Raw genomic sequence first — 19,067 nt, forward strand, 5'->3', positions numbered from 1 at the left:
ACATGGACCCTTTTCACTGAGAGGACGGCTGCTAGCCATTGACAACGGTGATCCACCAACATACAGCTTGCCATGGAAGGAGACCTGCGTGCGTGAAGAAGAAGACAGTAGGAAAGCAGAAATTCAGAAGACAGAGCATCTCCAAAACCTCAACATGTTCTCCATTACTGCATAACAAGTATCATTTAATTCATGCTTTTTTACTTTTCGCAATTAAAACTAAGAACCACTATTGATATCCTGACTAAGAATAATATGATAACCATAGCTTGCTTCAAGCCGGCAGTCTCCGTGGGATCGACCCTTACTCACATAAGGTATTACTTGGACGACCCAGTGCACTTGCCGGTTAGTTGTGTGGAATTGCAAAATTGTGATTGTAATTTTCGTGCACTAAGTTTTTGGCGCCGTTGCTAGGGATTGTTCGAGTTTGGACAACTGACGGTTCATCTTGTTGCTTAGATTAGGAATAATTTATTTTTTTGTTGTCATAGAGTCATCAAATTTAAGTCTTTTATTTTCTTTTCAAAAATTTTATTTTTCTTTATTAATTGTTAATTTTTCTTTGAGTTTAGTTTCATGTTTTAAGTTTGGTGTCAATTGCATGTCCTCATTTGTTCTTCATATTTTCAAATTTGTGTTCATTGTTCTTTCTTTATCTTTAGTTTTTCTTATTTTGTGTCTTTCCTTGTTTTTCTTGTGATTTTCGAAAAATTCAAAAAGATTTTTCAAGAAAATATTTTTTCTTTCATAAATCAGTTGGTTAGAGCGTTGGCTTATGTTTTTGGTATCTTCTTTTTAAGAATAATTTTTCTTTGATTAAATCTTGTGTCAAATTTTAAGTTTGGTGTTCTCTTGTTAATTTTTCTTTAGTTTTCGAAAATTTTATTTTGGTTTTCTAAAAATTTTAAGTTTGGTGTTCTTTCTGTTTGTATTCTTGAGTTCTTTGAGTCTTTGAATTTTGTTCTTCGTGCTCTTGTGAATCTTTAAAGTGTTCTTGAGTCTTGTATGTGTTTTGATCTTAAAATTTTTAAGTTTGGTGTTCCTTGGTGTTTTCCCTCCAAATTTTCGAAAACAAGGAGCATTAGATCTAAAAATTTTAAGTCTTGTGTCTTTTGTGTGTTTTTCTCTCTCTTCATAAAATTCAAAAATATCTTTTCTCTTTATTTTAATTGAATTTTCGGATTTTACTTTTAAAAATTCATATTTTTATTTTAAAGTTTTTATTCTATCTTATCTTAGTTTTTAAAATTTCAAAATTCAAATCTTTTTCAAAAATCTTATCTTTTTCAAAACCTTATCTTATCTTTTCTAATCTCAAATTTTAAAATCATATCTTTTTCAAATCTTTTATTTTATTTTATCTTCTTACAAGTATCTTTAATTTTAAGACATCTTTTTCAAAACTTCCTAACCACTTTCTCTCTCCTTAATTTTTGAAAATCATATCCAAAATTTTTTAAATCTTTTTAATTAATTAATTATTCTAGTTTTCAATTTTCTTTTATTTATTTTTGTAATTTTCAAATTTATATTTAATTTTTCATTTATTTTACTTTAAATTCGGTATTAAAAAAAAGAGAGAAGTAAATTTTTATTTACAATTCACATCATCTCCCTTTCTCCATCATGGACCTAAGTGGAAATGAACAGTCCAGAAGAACTCTGGGATCATATGCTAACCCCACTATTGCTTCATATGGGAGTAGTATCTATATACCCTCCATCGGAGTCAGTAGTTTTGAGTTGAATCCTCAGCTCATTATCATGGTGTAGCAAAATTGCCAATATTCCGGTCTTTCACAAGAAGAACTTACTGAGTTTTTGGCACAGTTCTTACAAATTGCTGACACAGTACATGATAAGGAAGTAGATCAGGATGTCTACAGATTAGTACTATTTCCATTTGCTGTAAAAGACCAAGCTAAGAGGTGGTTAAATAACCAACCTAAAGCTACCATAAGAACATGAAAACAGTTGTCATACAAATTCCTGAATCAATATTTCCCTCCTAAGAGGATGACACAGCTAATGCTGGACATCCAAGACTTTAAACAAGAGGATAATAAATCCCTTTACAACGCCTGGGAGAGGTACAGAGAGATGCTAAGGAAATACCCCTCTGAAATATTTTCAGAATGGATGCAGTTAGACATCTTCTACTACGGGCTTACAGCAAAAGCTCAAATATCTCTAGACCACTCAGCTGGTGGATCTATACACATGAGAAAAACAATTGAAGAGGCTCAAGAGCTCATTGATACAGTTGCTAGAAATCAACATCTGTACTTAAGTAGTGAGTCCTCCATAAAAGAAAAGGCTAAGGTAGTATCCACTGAACTTAGTCCTCTAGAACAAGTTGTTGAATTCAATCAGCAATTATGTTATCTGAAAGAACAGTTGGCAGAATTTAAAGAGATGTTACAAGACACTAAGGATGCTAACAGGAACATGGAAGCACAACTTGACCAGACAAGACAGCAGTTATCAAAACAGATAACAGAAGAGTGCCAAGCAGTTCAATTAAGGAGTGGAAAAATATTGAATACCTCAACTCAAAGCAGCAGAAAGCCAAGAAAAGAACAAATAATAGAGGATGAGCAGACTGCTACCCAAAATCCCTCTGAGGACAGTAAGAGCCCAAAGAGGAATGATTCTGGCGTTTAAACACCAGAAAAGGGTGAAAAACTGGCGTTAAACGCCCAGTGGACGCCCAGTTCTGGCGTTCAAACGCCAGAAAAGGGAGAAAATTGGCATTAAACACCCAACCCATGTTCAGTTCTGGCGTTCAAATGCCAGAAAAGGGAGGAAATCTGGCGTTAAACGCCAATCCAGCCCCCAATCCTGGCGTTCAAATGCCTATGAGGGGTCAGACACTTGCAAGTGCTGATAATAACTCCCTCAAGAAGGCTTCTCAACCTACCTCTGTAGGAAATAAATCTGCAGCAACTAAGGTTGAAGAATACAAAGCCAAAATACCTTATCCTCAGAAACTCCACCAAGCGGAACAGGATAAACAATTTGCCCACTTTGCAGACTATCTCAGAACTCTTGAAATCAAGATTCCGTTTGCAGAGGCACTTGAGCAAATACCCTCTTATGCTAAGTTCATGAAAGAGATCTTAAGTCATAAGAAGGATTGGAGAGAAACTAAAAAAGTTTTTCTCACAGGAGAATGCAGTGCAATCATTTTAAAGAGCTTACCAGAGAAGCTTAAGGATCCTGGAAGCTTTATGATACCATGCACATTAGAGGGTACATGTACCAAGACAACTCTATGTGATCTTGGGGCAAGTATCAACCTAATCCCTGCATCCACTATCAGAAAGCTTGGCTTGACTGAAGAGGTCAAACCAACCAGGATATGTCTTCAACTTGCTGATGGCTCTATTAAATATCCATCAGGCATGATTGAAGACATGATTGTCACGGTTGGGCCATTCGCCTTTTCCACTGACTTTGTAGTGCTGAAAATGGAGGAGCACAAGAGTGCAACTCTCATTCTAGAAAGACCTTTCCTAGCAACTGGACAAACCCTCATTGACGTCCAAAAAGGGGAAGTAACCCTGAGAGTCAATGAGGATGAGTTTAGGCTAAATGCTATTGAAGCAATGAAGCACCCAGACACATCAAAAGACTGCATGCGTGTTGATATTATTGACTCCCTGGTACAGGAGATCAGTATGGCTGAGAGTCTCGAATCAGAGTTAGAGGATATCTTTAAAGATGTTCAGCCTGATCTGGAAGAACCAGAGGAAATAAAAGAACCTCTGAAAATTCCTCAGGAAGAGGAGAAACCTCCTAAACCCGAGCTCAAACCACTACCACAATCCTTAAAATATGCATTTTTGGGACAAGGTGAAACTTTTCATGTAATCATAAGCTCTACCTTAGAGCCACAGGAAGAGAAAGCACTAATTCAGGTGCTAAGGACACACAAGACAGCTCTTGAGTGGTCCATTAGTGATCTCAAGGGCATTAGCCCAGCCAGATGCATGCACAAGATCCTACTGGAAGATAATGCCAAACCAGTGGTTCAACCACAAAGGCGGCTGAATCCAGCCATGAAGGAGGTGGTGCAGAAAGAGGTCACTAAATTACTAGAGGCTGGGATTATTTATCCAATTTCTGATAGCCCCTGGGTGAGCCCTGTCCAAGTTGTACCCAAAAAGGGAGGCATGACAGTGGTTCATAATGAAAAAAATGAACTGGTTCCTACAAGAACAGTTACAGGGTGGCGTATGTGTATTGACTACAGAAGACTCAATACAGCCACCAGAAAGGATCATTTTCCTTTACCATTCATAGACCAAATGCTAGAAAGGCTAGGAGGTCATGACTATTATTGCTTTCTGGATGGCTACTCAGGCTACAACCAAATTGCAGTAGATCCCCAAGATCAAGAGAAAACAGCATTCACATGTCCATCTGGAGTATTTACCTACAGAAGGATGCCATTTGGTCTGTGTAATGCACCGGCAACCTTTCAGAGATGCATGCTCTCTATTTTCTCTGATATGATGGAAATATTTCTGGAAGTCTTCATGGACGACTTCTCAGTATTTGGAGATTCATTCAGCTCCTGTCTTGACCATCTAGCACTTGTTCTGAAAAGGTGCCAAGAGACCAACCTGGTTTTAAACTGGGAGAAATGTCACTTTATGGTGACTGAAGGAATTGTCCTTGGACACAAAATTTCGAACAAGGGGATAGAGGTGGATCAAGCCAAGGTAGAGGTAATTGAAAAATTACCACCACCTACCAATGTTAAGGCAATCAGAAGCTTTCTGGGACATGCAGGATTCTATAGGAGGTTTATAAAGGATTTTTCAAAAATTGCAAAACCCCTAAGCAACATGCTAGCTGCTGACACGCCATTTATCTTTGACACAGAGTGTCTGCAAGCTTTTGAGACTTTGAAGGCTAAGTTGGTCACAACACCTGTCATATCTCACCAGACTGGATATTACCATTTGAATTAATGTGTGATGCCAGTGACCATGCTATTGGTGCAGTATTAGGACAGAGACATAATAAGCTTCTGCACGTCATTTACTATGCTAGCCGTGTTCTAAATGACGTACAGAAGAATTACACAACCACGGAAAAAGAGCTGCTTGCAGTGGTTTATGCCATTGACAAGTTTAGATCCTATCTAGTAGGATCAAAAGTGATTGTGTACACTAACCATGATGCTCTTAAATATCTACTCACAAAGCAAGATTCAAAACCCAGGCTCATAAGATAGGTGTTGCTTCTGCAAGAGTTTAATATAGAAATAAGAGACAGAAAAGGGACAGAGAATCAAGTAGCAGATCACCTGTCCCAGATAGAACCAGTAGAAGGGATGTCGCTCTCCCTCACTGAGATCTCTGAAACCTTTTCGGATGAGCAACTCTTTGCCATTCAGGAAGTGCCATGATTTGCATACATTGCAAATTATAAAGCTGTAAGATTCATTCCCAAGGAGTACAGCAGGCAGCAAAAAAAAAATTACTTTCTGATGCAAAGTACTACTTGTGGGATGAACCATACCTCTTTAAGAGATGCGTAGACGGAATAATCCGTAGGTGCATGCCTAGAGAAGAGGCGCAGAAGATCCTATGGCATTGCCATGGATCACAATATGGAGGACATTTCGGAGGTGAGCGAACAGCCACCAAAGTCTTCCAATGTGGCTTCTACTGGCCTACACTCTATAGAGACTCCCGAGAGTTTGTACGTAACCGTGACAATTGCCAGAGAGCTGGTAATCTGCCTCATGGTTATGCCATGCCTCAACAAGGGATCTTAGAGATTGAGTTGTTTGATGTATGGGGTATTGACTTCATAGGGTCTTTCCCACCATTATACTCAAACACTTACATTCTGGTGGCAGTAGACTATGTATCTAAATGGGTGGAGGCAATTGCAACACCCACTAACGATACTAAGACAGTACTGAAGTTCCTCTAGAAACATATCTTTAGCAGATTTGGTGTCCCTAGAGCACTAATCAGTGATGGAGGCACTCATTTCTGCAATACACAGCTTTATACTACCATGGTCCGATATGGAATTAGCCACAAGGTGGCAACTCTATATCATCCACAGACCAATGGGCAAGCTGAAGTTTCTAATAGAGAACTAAAAAGAATCCTGGAACGGACTGTAATTGCCCGTAGATAGGATTGGGCAAAGAGCTTGGATGATGCTCTATGGGCATACATAACCGCATTTAAGACTCCTATAGGAACCTCTCCATACCAGCTTGTGTATGGAAAGGCCTGTCACCTGCCCGTGGAACTGGAGCATAAAGCCTACTGGGCAACCAGATTCCTAAACCTTGATGCCAAATTAGCTGGAGAGAAAAGATTGCTCCAGCTGAATGAGTTAGAAGAATTCAGACTCAATGCTTTTGAAAATGCCAAAATTTACAAGGAGAAAGCAAAAAGATGGCATGATAAGAACCTGTCATCCAGAGTCTTTGAGCCAGGACAAAAGGTTCTGCTGTTTAACTCTAGGCTCAGGCTATTCCCTGGGAAACTAAAATTCCGGTGGAGAGGACCATATGTGATTACAGGTGTGTCACCATATGGATATGTAGAGCTTCAGGATATTGATTCTGACAAAAAGTTCATTGTTAATGGACAGAGAGTCAAACATTATCTTGAAAACAATTTTGAGCAAGAATGCTCAGAACTGAGACTAGATTAAGACTCAGTAAGGTCCAGCTAAAGACAATAAAGAAGCGCTTACTGGGAGGCAACCCAGCCATTACTGTAGTTTAATTGTCATTTAAATAATAATTATAAGAGATTAATAAATTATCATCAGAATTATTTCTCATTTACAGGAGTTCACAGAGTTACAGAAGGATTCAGAGCAGAGAGCAGAGAAAAGAAGCTCATTGGCACGAAAACGCCAATAAGAGGCACTTCTGGGCGTTAAACACCAGAATGGACATCATTCTGGGCGTTTAACGCCAGTAAGGATACCTTTCTGGGCGTTTAACGCCAGACTTACAGCATCTTGGGTGTTTAGAAAAACGCCCAGTGACAAAGGCTTTCTGGCGTTTAACGCCAGCCAGGGTACCTGGCTGGGCGTTAAACGCCCAAAATAAGCTACAGTTGGGCGTTAAACGCCCAAAACAGGCAACAGTTGGGCGTTTAACGCCAGGAACGTGGAGGGGAGGTAGTTTTGTTTTCCAACTCAATTTTTCTATTTTTTATGTTTTCCTCCATAATTTCTTGCATAAACATATTACAAATCCTCATCTTTCAATTTCAATTTCAAAAATAACTCTTAATCCTAAAAATCTTTTCTTCTTTTCAAATCTTTTTTTCAAAACTCATATATCTTTTTTATTTCTTTTCAAATCTTTTGCAAAATCCATCTATCTTTTTAATATCTTTTCAAATCTTTTTCAACTCATCATACTATCTTTTCCAATTTAGTTTTATCTTTTTCAAAATTCTCTCATATCTTTTTAATTTTAAAATTACATCTTTTGCATTTCATACTTATCTTTTATGAATCATATCTTCTATCATATCTTTTTCAAAAATTTTTGAACCCACCCCTTCCTTTCAAATTCACATTCGGCCACCCCCTCTCCTCCACAATTCGAATTTGGCTCTCCTCATTCTCCTCTCCTTTCCTTTCTTTTGCTTGAGGACAAGCAAACCTCTAAATTTGGTGTGTTTTGCGTGATCACTGAGCTAAGACTCACTAAGATCATGGCTCCTAAGGGAAAACAAACCACTTCAAGAGGTAAGAAAGAGAATAATCCAAAATCACTTTGGAATCAAGAGAGGTTCTTAACCAAGGAACATTCGGGCCATTACCACAAAATAATGGGTCTAAGGTCAATGATCCCGGAAGTTAAATTCGATCTGAAAGAAGACGAATATCCGGAGATCCAAGAGCATATTCGAAACAGAGGCTGGGAAATTCTAGCTAATTCTGAGACAAAGGTGGGTAGAAACATGGTTCAGGAATGCTACTCAAATCTGTGGCAAATAGAGAGGCAGAGAATGACTGGAACCGCTTTCTATACCTTTCAAACCATGGTCAGAGGGAAGATTATTTACTTCCACCTTGACAAAATAAGAGAGGTCTTCAAGGTACCTCAACTACAAGATGATCCAGAATCCTTTAATAAGAGAATGGTGAGATCAGATAAGCGCTTAGACCAAATTCTAGAGGACATATGCATCCTTGGAACCAAGTGGACAACCAGCACAAAAGGTGTTCCAAACCAACTTAAGAGAGGGGATCTCAAACCAGTTGCTAGGGGCTGGCTGGATTTCATTGGGCGTTCCATACTGTCTACCAGCAACCGCTCCGAAGTCACTATCAAGAGAGCAGTGATGATCCATTGTATTATGCAAGGAAACAAAGTGGAGATTTATCATCTGATTTCTTGTGAGCTCTACACAATTGCAAATAAGAACTCCAAGAAAGCCAAATTGGCTTACCCAAACTTGATTTCTCTACTATGTAAAGAGGCTGGGGTGAAGATGGGAGTAGATGAGTTCATCCCAGTCGAACATCCAATCACCAAGAAGTCAATGGAGGGACAACAAGTACAAGAAAACTCCATCAAAAGGAGGGCGTAGGAGTTCCTCCCAGAAATCCCTCAGATTGACTACTGGACCCGCCTAGAAGCATCTGTCACCAAGCTGCAAGAAACTATGGATCAGCTTAAGGAAGAACAGCAAAATCAAAATAGTATGATCTGCAAGCTACTTAAAGAACAAGAAAAGCAAGGGCGTGAGCTACAGGAACTGAAGCGCCAGAGGCTCTCCCTTGAGGGACCAGACACCCTACAGATTGAAGGAGCATCCATCTCCCAAAATAAAGGTTGTTGAGTCCTAATCTTAACTCTGTGATAACTTCTGCTATTAGAAATCTATTTTAGGAGTCATATGAGTAGTAGTAGTTAGTATTTTTATTTTTATTTTTATCACTCCAAGTAAGCTATAATTTATTTTTCTCATCATCATTAAACATGAATGAAATAGCAGATATTTTTAGAATAAGGAGGAAACTTTTTCGACTTCTTAATAAGAAAAATTCAAATTATTTATATGTGGTGGCAACACTTTTTGTTTTCTAAAAGAATGCTTAAACAGTGCATATTTTTTATCTTGTTATTTATGAATGTTAAAACTGTTGGCTCTTGAAATAATGGTGAAAAAGATAAATGTTATTGATAACGTGAAAAATTATAAAATTGATTCTTGAAGTAAGAAAAAGCAGTGAATAACAAAAAAAAATTGGCGCAAAAGAAAAATAAAGAAAAAGAAAAGCAAGCAGAAAAAGCCAATAACTCTTTAAACCAAAAGGCAAGGGTAAAAAGGATTCAAGGCTTTGAGCATTAAAGGATAGGAGGGCCAAAGGAATAAAATCCTGGCCTAAGCGACTGAATCAAGCTGTCCCTAACCATGTGCTTGTGGCATGCAGGTCCAAGTGAAAAGCTAGAGACTGAGTGGTTAAAGTCGTGATCCAAAGAGTGTGCTTAAGAACTCTGGACACCTATAATTGGGGACTTTAGCAAAGCTGAGTCACAATCTGAAAAGGTTCACCCAGTTATATGTCTGTGGCATTTATATATCCGGTGGTAATACTGGAAGGCAAAGTGCTTAGGGCCACGGCCAAGACTCATAAAGTAGCTGTGTTCAAGAATCAACATACCAAAATAGGAGAATCAATAACACTATCTAAATTCTGAGTTCCTATGGATGCCAATCATTCTAAACTTCAAAGGATGAAGTGAAATGCCAAAACTGTTCAGAAGTAAAAAGCTACTAGTCCCGCTCATCTAATTAAAATTGAGCTTCATGTAAAACTCTGAGATTGCCTCTTGATCTTCTTGCTATCCTATTTTGTTTATCTAGTTGTTTGGGGACAAGCAACAGTTTAAGTTTGGTGTTGTGATGAGCGGATATTTTATACGCTTTTTGGGGGTATTTTCATATAGTTTTTAGTAGGATCTAGCTACTTTTTAGTATATTTTTATTAGTTTTTATGCAAAAATCACATTTTTGGACTTTGCTATGAGTTTGTGTGTTTTTTGTGATTTCAGGTATTTTCTGGCTGAAATTGAGGGACCTGAGCAAAAATATGATTCAGAGGCTGAAAAAAGACTGCAGATGTGATGGGCGGAATTCACTACCCTTTCCCAATAATATTGATGAATCCTCTCTTGGCAAGCGCACCAAAATTATCGTCAAGTATTAACCCACAGTGGAGTGGGATTGTATCCATAGAGATTGGTAGATTTGAGCAATTTTAATTGATTGGTGAATTAGTCAAGCTCAACAGAATAAGTTGTAAGTGCAGAATTATAAATGGCAGAAACATAAATGGCAAGGGAATAAAAGAAAGCAATAAAATGCAGAAATGGAAATAACATGAATGTAAAGGGGAATGGGATTTTGCAGAATGTAAGTAAAGCTATAAAAGAATGGGAGAGATAAGAATGGGGGAATTCATTGAGATAAGGAGATATTGTCTCTTTGGATTAAATCCAGCTCATATCCTCTTCAATCATACAACTCATTGACCTCTTGGCAATCATGATTGATTGAGCCCCAATCCCTTGGTGACTCAATCTCTCAGATCTTGATCAATAGCCAATTTCTTGGTCTAATTGCTCATGAAGAGAGATATGCTTGGTCCCTGATTATACCACACATCATCATAGGTCTAGGTAGAGGGAGGATTGTATGTCACCATATCCAAATACCAAAACCCAGATTCTACTCAAGTGTGAGAAAGGATTTCTAGCATGGTTTCATGTTTCCTTTTCCAAGGTTCCCATGAAACCCATTTTGCATTCAATCTCTTTTCCAAGTTAATTGAACACTAAGCATGAAAATCGAAATTCCTTCTAGGAAATCAAAGAGAAGATGAAGAGAAAAAGAAATTCACTATCATTAATCCATCAAGTACAATAGAGCTCCCTTTCTCAATGAGAGGGAATTTAGCTACTCATAGCTCAGAGAGAAATTACAAAAGATGGAAGAGATGAAGTGTGAAAACTAAAAAGTGAAATCCCAAAACTAAACTCTGTGACTTGCTAACCCCTTTTTCCAATACTTCCAAGGGTATTTATACTACTCCTAGATCTAGAAAATAAAAGAAAATTACAAAAGTGAAAAGAAAATTATAATTTGGAGGGAAAAGAAACTCAACAAACGTGATCTTCCAGCTGGCGTGTACTGGCGCTTCTCTGGCGTGTCACGCTCCTTCTGTTTCTGATTTGGCATGCCACGCCTCTCCATTCAAGTGGCACGCCGTCCTCTGTTTAACCCCTGGCGTGCCATGCCTTTGAGCCTAAGGGGCACACCCAGGACATTTTAAATGGCAAAGTAACCTGGCGTGCCACGCCTTCGAGCCAAAGTGGCACGCCCAAGGTCATCTTCCTTATCTCTATGCTTCTGGAAATTTGTACCAGCATGGCATGCCCAGGGTCTGGCGTGTCATGCCCTTCTTAAAGCTTCACCCCTTGCCGGCGTGCCACGCCTCGTCATCCAAGTGGCACGCTTGAGTTCATTGGCTCCTCTTCTTCCTCTCTGGAAAATACTACCAGCGTGCCACGCCATGAGACTGGCGTGTCACGCCCTTCATTTGCTTCATCTTCTTGCTGGCGTGCCATGCCTCATCTCCCAAGTGGCACGCCTGAGTTCACCGGCCCTTTAATTCCTCCTCTGGAAAACACTACCAGCGTGCCATGCCATGAGACTGGCATGTCACGCCATTCATTTGCCATGGTCCCAGAGGTTGGCGTGCCACGCCTGGATGTTCAAGTGGCACGCCAAAGTGAGATGATTGAGCTGGCATGCCACGCCTTCGATACAAAGTGGCATGGTGCGCAGAAATCGTGACGGTTCCATTCCTTGGTAACAACGCTAAAAACTTTATACGCACGTTCATAATCTTAATTCTTTGTCACAACTTCGCACAACTGACCGGCAAATGCATTGCGTCGTCCAAGCAATAAACCTTACGTGAGTAAGGGTCGATCCCACGGAGATTGTCGGCTTGAAGCAAGCTATGGTCACCTTGTAAATCTCAGTCAGGTGGATTCAAATGTATTAAGAGATTATAGTGTACTAAAAGATAATTAAAATAGGATAGAGATACTTATGTAATTCATTGGTGAGAATTTCAGATAAGAGTATAGAGATGCTTTCGTTCCTCTGAACCTCTGCTTTCCTGCTGTCTTCATCCAACCATTCCTACTCCTTTCCATGGAAAGCTTTATGTAGGGCATCACCGTTGTCAATAGCTACATCCCATCCTCTCTATGAAAATGGTCCAATGCGTTGTCACTGCATGGCTAATCATCTGTCGGTTCTCGATCATACTGGAATAGGATTTATTATCCTTTTGCGTCTGTCACTACGCCCAGCACTCGCGAGTTTGAAGCTCGTCACAGTCATCCCTTTCCAGATCCTACTCGGAATACCACAGACAAGGTTTAGACTTTCCAGATCTCAAGAATGGCCATCCATGGGTTCTAACTTATACCACGAAGATTCTAATATCTCGGACTCGGTCCCCTGTATTAGATATCTAAGAGATACTCATTCTAGCTTGTTTGCATGTAGAACGGAAGTGTTTGTTAGGCACGCGTTCATAGGTGAGAATGATGACGAGCATCATATAATCATCACATTCATCATGTTCTTGGGTGCGAATGGATATCTTAGAGAAGGAATAAGCTTGAATTGAATAGAAAAACATTAGTACTTTGTATTAATTCATGAGGAACAGCAGAGCTCCACACCTTAATCTATGGAGTGTAGAAACTCTACCATTGAAAATACATAAGCGATAAGGTCCAGGCATGGCCGAATGGCCAGCCCCCAAAACGTGATCAAAGGATCAAAAGATAATCCAAAGATATAAAAATAATAGTAAAAAGTTCTATTTATACTGAACTAGTTACTAGGGTTTACAGAAATGAGTAAATGATGCAAAAATTCACTTATGGGGTCCACTTCATGTGTGATTGGGCTAAGCATGAAGCTTTCACATGTAGAGGCTTCTCTTGGAGTTGAACGCCAGTTTGTAACCTGTTTCTGGCGTTTAACTCCACTTTGCAACCTGTTTCTGGCGTTTAACTCCAAAATGCAGCATGGAACTGGCGTTGAACGCCAGTTTGCATCATCTAAACTTGGGAAACATATGGACTATTATATATTGCTGGAAAGCCCTAGATGTCTACTTTCCAACGCAATTGAGAGCGCGCCATTTGGAGTTCTGTAGCTCCAGAAAGTCCACTTTGAGTGCAGGGAGGTCAGAATCCAATAGCATCTACAGTCCTTCTTCAACCTTTGAATCTGATTTTTGCTCAAGTCCCTCAATTTCAGCCAGAAAATACCTGAAATCATAGAAAAACACACAAACTCATAGTAAAGTCCAGAAATGTGAATTTTAATTAAAAACTAATAAAAATATACTAAAAACTAGCTAAATCATACTAAAAACTATGTAAAAATAATGCCAAAAAACGTATAAATTATCCGCTCATCACAACACCAAACTTAAATTGTTGCTTGTCCCCAAGCAACTGAAAATCAAATAGGATAAAAAGAAGAGAATATACTATAAATTCCAAAATATCGATGAAACTTAGCTCCAATCAGATGAGCAGGACTTGTAGCTTTTTGCCTCTTGAATAGTTTTGGCATCTCACTCTGTCCATTGAAGTTCAGAATGATTGGCATCTATAGGAACTTAGAATTCAGATAGTGTTATTGATTCTCCTAGTTCAGTATGTTGATTCTTGAACACAGCTACTTTATGAGTCTTGGCCGTGGCCCTAAGCACTTTGTTTTCCAGTATTACCACCGGATACATAAATGCCACAGACACATAACTGGGTGAACTTTTTCAGATTGTGACTCAGCTTTGCTAGAGTCCCTAATTAGAGGTGTCCAGGGTTCTTAAGCACACTCTGTTTTTGCTTTGGACCTCGACTTTAACCGCTCAGTCTCAAGTTTTCACTTGACACCTTCACGTCACAAGCACATGGTTAGGGACAGCTTGGCTTAGCCGCTTAGGCCAGGATTTTATTCCTTTAGGCCCTCCTATCCACTGATGCTCAAAGCCTTGGATCCTTTTTATTACCCTTGCCTTTTGGTTTTAAGAGCTATTGGCTTTTTGCTCTTGCCTTTTGGTTTAAAGAGCTTTTGGCTTTTTCTGCTTGCTTTTTCTTTTTCTTTTTTTTTTCGCTATTTTTCTCTTTTTCTCTTTTTTTCTCTGCAAGCTTTTGTATTCACTGCTTTTTTTTGCTTCAAGAATCATTTTTATGATTTTTCAGATTATCAGATAACATTTCTCCTTTTCATCATTCTTTCAAGAGCCAACATATTTAACATTCATAAACATCAACTTCAAAAGACATATGCACTGTTCAAGCATTCATTCAGAAAATAAAAAGTATTGTCACCACATCAAAATAATTAAACTAGTTTCAAGGATGAATTCAAAACCATGTACTTCTTGTTCTTTTGTAATTAAAATATTTTTCATTCAAGAGAGGTGATGGATTCATATTCATAACTTTAAGGCATAGACACTTAGACACTAATGATCATGTAGTAAAGGCACAAACATAAATAACACATAAGGCTCAAAAACCGAAAAACAGAAAATAAATAGACAAGGAGATTAAGGAATGAGTCCACCTTAGTGAGGGTGGCGTCTTCCTCTTCTTGAAGAACCAATGGTGCTCTTGAGCTCCTCTATGTCTCTTCCTTATCTTTCTTGCTCCTCCCTCATAGCTCTTTGATCTTCTCTAATTTCATGGAGGATGATGGAGTACTCTTGGTGCTCCACCCTTAGTTGTCCCATGTTGGAACTTAGTTCTCCTAGGGAAGTGTTGATTTGCTCCCAATAATTCTGTGGAGGAAAGTGCAACCCCTGAGGCATCTTAGGGATTTCATGGTGAGAAATTTCCTCATGCTCATGTTGAGGTCCATGATCTCTTATTTGCTCCATCCTTTTCTTAGTGATGGGCTTGTCCTCTTCAATGAGGATGTCTCCCTCTATGTCAATTCCAGCCGAATTGCAGAGGTGGCAAATGAGGTGAGGAAAGGCTAACCTTGCCCAAGTGGAGGACTTGTCAGCCACCTTGTAGAGTTCTTGAGGTATAATCTCATGAACTTCCACCTCTTCTCCAATCATGATACTATAGATCATGATGGCCCAGTCTATAGTAACTTCAGACCGGTTACTAGTAGGAATGATTGAGCGTTGAATGAACTCTAGCCATCCCCTAGCCACTGGTTTGAGGTCATACATTCTTAATTGAACCGGCTTACCTCTTGAGTTAATTTTCCATTGAGCTCCTTCCTCACATATGTCTATGAGGACTTGGTCCAACCTTTGATCAAAGTTGACCCTTCTTGTATAGGGGCGTGCGTTCTCTTCCATCATTGGCAAGTTGAACGCCAGCCTTACATTTTCTGGACTAAAATCTAAGTATTTCCCCCAAACCATGGTGAGCCAATGCTTTGGATTCGGGTTCACACTTTGATCATGGTTTCTAGTGATCCATGCGTTTGCATAGAACTCTTGAACCATTAGGATCCCGACTTGTTGAATGGGGTTGGTGAGAACTTCCCAACCTCTTCTTTGGATCTCAAGTCGGATCTCCAGATACTCATTCTTTTTGAGCTTGAAAGGAACCTCAGGGATCACTTTCTTCTTGGCCACAACTTCATAAAAGTGGTCTTGATGGACCTTTGAGATGAATCTCTCCATCTCCCATGACTCAGAGGTGGAAGCAATTGCCTTCCCTTTTCTCTTTCTAGAGGTTTCTCTGGCCTTAGGTGCCATAAATGGTTATGAAAAAACAAAAAGCAATGCTTTTACCACACCAAACTTAAAATGTTTGCTCGTCCCCGAGCAAAATAAAAAAGAAAGAAGTAGAAGAAGAAGAGAAAGGGAGGAGAGGGAGAGAGAGTAGGTTTCGGCCAAGTGGAAGAAGAGAGGGTTGTGTTGTGTGAAATAGAAGAATGAGTGAGGGGTTTATATAGAAGTGGGGAGGGGTTTAGGGTTCGGCCATTTAGGGTTGGGTTTGGGAGGGAAAATATTTTGAATTTGAAGGTATGTGGGGTTTATGGGGAATAGAAGATGGATGTGAGTGGTGAAGAGGTGATGGGGAAGAGTGATTGAGTTGATCGGTGAGGGGTATTTGGGGAAGAGAGTTATGAAAAGGTGGGAAGAGGAGAGAAGAAGGGTAGGTGGGGATCCTGTGGGGTCTACAGATCCTGAGGAGATCCTGTGGGGCCCACAGATCAAGTGGGGCCAAGGACTTAACATCCCTGCCTTAATTAGGCGTGTAAAACGCCCTTATTGTGCAATTCTGGCGTTTAACGCCACTTCCATGCTTGTTTCTGGCGTTAAACGCCCAAATGGAGCTTGTTTCTGGCGTTTAACGCCAGCTTTCCTCTGGGTGCAATCCTGGCATTTAAACGCCAGACTGCTGCTTATTTCTGGCGTTTAACGCCAGTTTCATGCTCTGTTCTGGCGTTAAACGCCAGCCAGATGCTCCTTACTGGCGTTTAAACGCCAGTAAGCTCTTCCTCCAGGGTGTGCTATTTTCAATGTTGTTTTTCATTCTGTTTTTGATTTTTCAATAGTTTTTGTGACTCCACATGATCATCAACCTAATAAAATACCAAATAAAAAAGAGAAAATAAAATAAATATGATTAAATAACATTGGGTTGCCTCCCAACAAGTGCTTCTTTAATGTCAATAGCTTGACAGTGAGCTCTCATGAAGCCTCACAGATAATCAGAGCAAGGTTGGAACCTCCCAACACCAAACTTAGAGTTTGAATGTGGGAGTTCAACACCAAACTTAGAGTTTGGTTATGGCCTTCCAACACCAAACTTAGAGTTTGACTGTGGGGGGTTTTGATTGACTTTGCAGTGAGAGAAGCTTTTCATGCTTCCTCTCCATGGTTACAGAAGGAGATCCTTGAGTTTTAAACACAAGGTAGTCCTCATTCAGTTGAAGGACCAACTCTCCTCTGTCCACATCAATCACAACTCTTGCTGTGGCTAGGAAGGGTCTTCCAAGGATGATGGATCCATCCTCATCCTTCCCAGTGTCTAGGATTATGAAATCAGCAGGGATATAAAGGCCTTCAACCTTTACTAGCACGTCCTCTACTAGTCCATAAGCCTGTTTCATGGATTTGTCTGCCATCTCTAATGAGAATTTGGCAGCATGTATCTCAAAGATTCCCAGTTTCTCCATTACAGAGAGTGGCATGAGGTTTATCCCTGACACAAGATCACATAGAGCCTTCTCAAAGGTCATGGTGCCTATGGTACAAGGTATTAGGAACTTTCCAGGATCCTGTTTCTTCTGAGGCAATCTCAGTTGATTCAGATCACTCAGTTCATTGGTGAGCAAAGGGGGTTCATCTTCCCAAGTCTCATTACCAAATAATTTGGCATTCAGCTTCATGATCGTACCAAGGTATTTGGCAACTTGCTCTTCAGTGATATCTTCATTCTCTTCAGAAGAAGAATACTCATCAGAGCTCATGAATGGCATAAGGAGGTTCAATGGAATCTCTATGGTCTCTAGATGAGTCTCAGATTTCTTTGGTCCTCAGAGGAAAACTCCTTATTGATCACTGGACGTCCTAGAAGGTCTTCTTCACTGGGATTCACGTCCTCTCCCTCCCTTGTAGGTTCGGCCATGGTGATTAAATCAATGGCTTTGCACTCTCTCTTTGGATTTTCGTCTGTATTGCTTGGGAGAGTACTAGGAGGAGTTTCAGTGACTCTTTTACTCAGCTGGCCCACTTGTGCCTCCAGATTTCTAATGGAGGACCTTGTTTCATTCATGAAACTTAAAGTGGCCTTAGATAGATCAGAGACTATATTTGCTAAGTTAGATGGATTCTGCTCAAAGTTCTCTGTCTGTTGCTGAGTGAATGATGGAAAAGGCTTGCTATTGCTAAACCTGTTTCTTCCACCATTATTAAAGCCTTGTTGAGGCTTTTGTTGATCCTTCCATGAGAAATTTGGATGATTTCTCCATGAGGGATTATAGGTGTTTCCATAGGGTTCACCCATGTAATTCACCTTTGCTATTGCAGGGTTCTCAGGATCATAAGCTTCTTCTTCAGAAGATGCCTCTTTAGTACTGTTGGATGATTCCTTCAATCCATTCAGACTCTGAGAGATCATATTGACTTGCTGAGTCAATATTTTATTCTGTGCCAATATGGCATTCAAAGTATCAATTTCAAGAACTTCTTTCCTCATAGGCATCCCATTATTCACAGGATTCCTTTCAGAAGTGTACATGAACTGGTTATTTGCAACCATGTCAATGAGTTCTTGAGCTTCTGCAGGCGTTTTCTTTAGGTGAATGGATCCACCTGCAGAATGGTCCAGTGATATCTTTGATAGCTCAGACAGACCATCATAGAATATATCCAGGATGGTCCATTCTGAAAGCATGTCAGAAGGACACTTTTTGGTCAGTTCCTTATATCTCTCCCAAGCTTCATAGAGGGATTCACCTTCCTTTTTTCTGAAGGTTTGAACATCCACTCTAAGCTTACTAAGCTTTTGAGGAGGAAAGAACTTGGCTAAGAAAGCCTTGACCAGCTTATCCCAAGAGTTCAGGCTATCTTTAGGTTGAGAGTCCAACCATACTCTAGCTCTATCTCTTACAGCAAACGAGAAAAGCATAAGCCTGTAGACCTCGGGATCAACCCCATTGGTCTTAACAGTATCACAGATCTGTAAGAATTCAATTAAGAACTGAAAGGGATCTTCGGATGGAAGTCCATAAAACTTGCAATTCTATTGCATCAGAGAAACTAGTCGAGGTTTCAGCTCAAAATTGTTTGCTCCAATGGCAGGAATTGAGATGCTTTTTCCATGTAAATTGGAATTAGGTGCAGTAAAGTCACCAAGCATCTTCCTTGCATTGTTGTTGGGTTCGGCCATGTCTCTTTCTTTTTCGAGATTCTCTGTAAGGTTTTCTCTGGATTGTTGTATTTTAGCTTCTCTTAGTTTCTTCTTCAGAGTCCTT

General features: G+C 39.7%; 1 non-coding gene across 1 annotated transcript; it reads left to right on the forward strand.

Moving 5' to 3' along the window:
* Positions 1-18,481: 18,481 nt before the first annotated feature.
* LOC112780963 (small nucleolar RNA R71) lies at positions 18,482-18,589 on the forward strand. The gene has a single exon (XR_003191766.1). It is a non-coding gene; the product is annotated as a small nucleolar RNA R71 (small nucleolar RNA).
* Positions 18,590-19,067: the final 478 nt, after the last annotated feature.

Source organism: Arachis hypogaea, chromosome 19 (assembly GCF_003086295.3).
Source record: "Arachis hypogaea cultivar Tifrunner chromosome 19, arahy.Tifrunner.gnm2.J5K5, whole genome shotgun sequence".
Taxonomy (NCBI): domain Eukaryota; kingdom Viridiplantae; phylum Streptophyta; class Magnoliopsida; order Fabales; family Fabaceae; genus Arachis; species Arachis hypogaea.